Raw genomic sequence first — 4,630 nt, 5'->3', positions numbered from 1 at the left:
AGTCTTCAATAATATTTGCATTGGTTAGGAACTCCGTCTATTACAAATCAGTTCGTTTCTTAGTTCCGGCATCTGCAAAATAGGTGCGCTAACACCTCCTTCAAGGGGCTATTGTGAACATTAGAAACTACGTATGCATGAGAAAGAACCTATTAAACCCTGAAAGGCTGGCTCTAATCCCTCAAGGTCTACCATCGAGTTGTCTAACCTTTTTTTGTTTGTTTTTTCTGCCCAAGGGTACCGCAGACTCACTTTTTTGATTCACAAACTCTTAAAGGTGCTGATGAAAGCTATGGACCTTCTTCCCAGAAATAATAATAATATGCATATATTGACATGCAAAATGTTACTTTAGATTCTTAGATCCCCTGAAGCTCATCCATGTATCCCCTAAGGGTCCATGAACTCCAGGTTAAGAACCCTCGGTCTAGCGAAAGAGGCACCTACTGTGTCAGATGCTTTTCAGACACTATCTCCTTTAATCTGCTCACAGCCTCATGACTTAGGGATTATTATTGGCTCGATTTTGCAGATGAGGAAGCTGGTTTTCAAAGTGTGAAAATTCACTTACCCAGTATTATACAGCTACTGAGTAACTGAGCTGGCACTAAGATTCTCAATTCCAGAGCCAATGTCCTATTGTCGTATTGCTATTTGTTTATTTATTTTGAGGCAGGTTCTCCCTCTGTCGCCCAGGCTGGAGTGCAGTGGCACGATCACGGCTCACTGCAGCCTCAACCTCCTGGACTCCAGCGATCCTCCTGCCTCAGCCTCCCTGTAGGCGGGACTACAGGCGTGCGCCACTGTGCCGGCCTTGTATTGCCTTTTAGAGAAAAGACAGCCATTGTGCTATAACAAAAGTAGCAAATAACAATAAACAAAAATAACACCAGTAACAAAAATAAAATGCTATTGAATCACAATGGAAAGAAAAAGTAATTCAAGGCGGGAGCGATGGCTAACGTCTGTAATTCTAGCACTTTGGGAGGCCAAGCTGGGCGGATCACTTGAGGTCAGGAGTTCAAGACCAGCCTGGCCAACGTCGTGAAACCCCATCTCTACTAAAAATACAAAAATTAGCTGGTGTGGTAGTGGGCACCTGCAATGCCAGCTGCTCGGGAGGCTGAGGTAACATTTGAACTAACTCTGAAGGATATTTTTATTTTTGTTTATTTTGTTTTATTTCTTTATTTCTTTATTATTTTATTTATTGCTTTTATTTATTTATTGTTTCGCTCTTGTTGCCCAGGCTGGAGTGCAGTGGCATGATCTTGGCTCACTGCAACCTCCGCCTCCCAGGTTCAAGTGATTCTCCTGCCTCAGCCTCCCCAGTAACTGGGATTACAGGCTCACGCCATCACGCCTGGCCAATTTTTGTATTTTTAGTAGAGACGGGGTTTCTCCATGTTGGCAAGGCTGGCCTCGAACACGTGACCTCAAGTGATCCGCCCACCTCGGTCTCCCAAAGTGCTGGGATTACAGGCGTGAGCCACCACGCTCAGCCTGAAAGATATTTTATTTATTTATTTATTTGTTTATTTATTTATTTATTTTGAGACGGAGTTTCATTCCTGTTGACCAGACTGGAGTACAATGGCACGATCTCAGCTTACCGCAACCTCTGCCTCCCTGGTTCAAGCGATTCTCCTGCCTCAGCCTCCTGAGTAGCTGGGATTATAGGCATGCGCTGCCATGCCTGGCTAACTTTTTGTGTGTGTGTGTGTGTGTGTTTTTAGTAGAGACGGGGTTTCTCCATGTTGGTCAGGCTGGTCTCGAACTCCTGACCTCAGGCGATCCATCTGCCTCGGCCTCTCGAAGTGTTGGGATTACAGGCATGAGCCACCGACCTGAAGGATATTTTTAAAAGATAATTTTTCTTTTCTTTTCTTTTCTCCTTCCCTCCCTCCCTCCTTCCCTCCTTCCCTCCCTCCCTCCCTCCCTCCCTCCCTCCCTCCCTCCTTCCTTCCTTCCTTCCTTCCTTCCTTCCTTCCTTCCTTCCTTCCTTCCTTCCTTCCTTCCTTCCTTCCTTCCTTCTTCAGGGTCTCACTCAGTGGCCCAGGCTAGAGTGCACCACCTTCCTTCCTTCCTTCCTTCCTTCCTTCCTTCCTTCCTTCCTTCCTTCCTTCCTTCCTCCCTCCCTCCCTCCCTCCCTCCCTCCCTCCCTCCCTCCCTTCCTTCTTCAGGGTCTCACTCAGTGGCCCAGGCTAGAGTGCAGTGGTGCAATCTCACTTCACTGCAACCTCCACCTCCCGGGCTCAAGCAAATCTCCCACCTCAACCTCCCAAGTACCTAGGATCACAGGCGCCAGCCACCACACTTGGTTGATTTTTGCTTTTTTTTTTTTTTTTTTTTTTTTTGGTGGTGACAGGGTTTTGCTGTGTTGCTCAGGCTGGTCTCAAACTCCTGGTTTCCAGCGATCCACCCACTTGGCCTCCTAAAGTGCTGGGATTACAGGCGTGAGCCACAGCACCCGGACTAAAAGAATTTTTTTTTTTGAGACGGAGTCTCGCTCCGTTGCCCAGGCTGGAGTGCAGTGGCGTGATCTCCGCTCACTGCAAGCTCCGCCGCCTCCCAGGTTCATGCCATTCTCCTGCCTCAGCCTCCCGAGAAGCTGGGACTACAGGCGCCCGCCACCACGCCCGGCTAATTTTTTTGCATTTTTTAGTAGAGACGGCGTTTCACCGTGTTTGCCAGGATGGTCTTGATCTCCTGACCTCGTGATCCGCCTGCCTTGGCCTCCCAAAGTGCTGGGATTACAGGCGTGAGCCACTGCGCCCGACCCTAAAAGAATTTTTTAGAGCAGTTTTAGGTTCACAGCAAAATTGAGAGGAAGGTACGGAGAATTCCCATATACTGTCTGCCCTCACACATAGATGGTATATTTGTTACAGTTGATGGACCTACCTTGAACATCATTACCCAAAGTTCATGGTTTACATTAGAGTTCACTCTTGATGTTATCTTATACAGTCTGTGAGTTTGGATAAAAGAGTAACATGTGTCCACCATCGTAGTATCTTACAGAATATTTTCACTGACCTAAAATCTTTTTCTGCTCCACCTATTCATCCTTCCCTCTCCGACAACCCCTGGCAACCACTGATCTTTTTACTGTCTCCATAGTTTCGCCCTTTTCCAGAATGTCTTATAGTTGGAATCCTATAGTATGTGGCCTTTTCTGAATGGCTTCTTTCACTTAGTCATATGCATTGAAGTTTTCTCCCATGTCTCTTCATGGCCTTAATAGCTCATTTCTTTTTGCACTGAATAATATTTCACTTTCAGGATGTACCACAGTTTATGCACTCACCTACTGAAAGACAACTTGGTTGCTTCCAAGTTTGGGCAATTATGAATAAAACTGCTATAAACATCCGTCTGCAGGTTTTTATGTGAACACAAGTCTTCTACTCCTTTGTTAATACCAAGGAACATGATTGCTGAAAGAGTATGTTTAGTTTTATAAGAAACTACCAAACTGTCTTCCAAAGTGGCTGTATCATTTTTGCATTTCCACCAGCAACAAATGAGAGTTTTTCCTGTTGCTCCACATCCTTGCCAGTATTTGGTGTTGTCAGTGTTCTGGATCTGGGCTTGCTTTTTTTTTTTTGATACAGGGTCTCACTCTGTCACCCAGACTGGAGTGCAGTGGTGCAATCTCGGCTCACTGCAACCTTCACCTCCCAGGCTCAAGCAATTCTCCTGTCTCAGCCTCTGAAGTAGCTGGGATTACAGGAATGCGCCATTACTGCCTGGCTAATTTTTGTATTTTTAGTAGATGGGGTTTCACCATGTAGGCCAGGCTGGTCTTGAACTCCTGACCTCAAATAATCCACTCACCTTGGCCTTCCAAAGTGCTGGGATTACAGGTGTGAGCCACCATGCCTGGCCTCTTTTTTTTTTTCAAGCAAGAGATGGGATCTTGCTGTGTTGCCACGGCTGGTCTCCAGCTCCTGGGCTCAAGCAATCCACTCGCCTCAGCCTCCCAAAGTGCTGGGATTTCAGGCAAGGTGTGAGCCACCTTGCCCAGCTGATTTTGGCTATTCTAATAGGCATGTAACCCTGAAGGATTTATTTTTTATTTTTTAGGCAGAGTCTTGCTCTGTCACTCTGGCTGGAGTGCAGTGTGCAATCTCAGTTCACTGCAACCTCTGCCTCCTGGGTTCAAGTGATTCTTGTGCCTCAGCCACCTGAGTAACTGGAACTACAGGTGAGTGCTACCAAACGTGGCTAATTTTTGTATTTTTGGTAGAGACGGAGTTTTGCCCTCTGAAGGATTTTAGCCTACGGAAAGGAAGAGACTAATTCCAGAGAGAGTAAATGCGTATGGCATATCCTATGTGGCTGGAATTGATCACTGGAGCTTGGACTTTATTCTGAAGGCCATGAGTAGCTTTTGAAGACTTTTAAGTTGGAGAATGCCCTCTGTAGTGGGTTGAATGTGGCCTCCAAAAAGATATGTTCACTTGGAACCTGTGGATGTCACCTTCTTTGACAAAAGGCTTTTAGCAGCTGTAATTAAGGCAAAGCTCCTAGGAGACAACACCCTTGATTAGGGTGGGCCATAAATCCAGTGACAGGTGTCCCTGTAAGAGAAGAGAAGGATAAAGAAGATGTAGAGAAGAAGAAG

The sequence above is a fragment of the Rhinopithecus roxellana genome, chromosome 7 (assembly GCF_007565055.1).
Source record: "Rhinopithecus roxellana isolate Shanxi Qingling chromosome 7, ASM756505v1, whole genome shotgun sequence".
Classification (NCBI taxonomy): domain Eukaryota; kingdom Metazoa; phylum Chordata; class Mammalia; order Primates; family Cercopithecidae; genus Rhinopithecus; species Rhinopithecus roxellana.
This window is presented reverse-complemented; position numbering follows the sequence as displayed.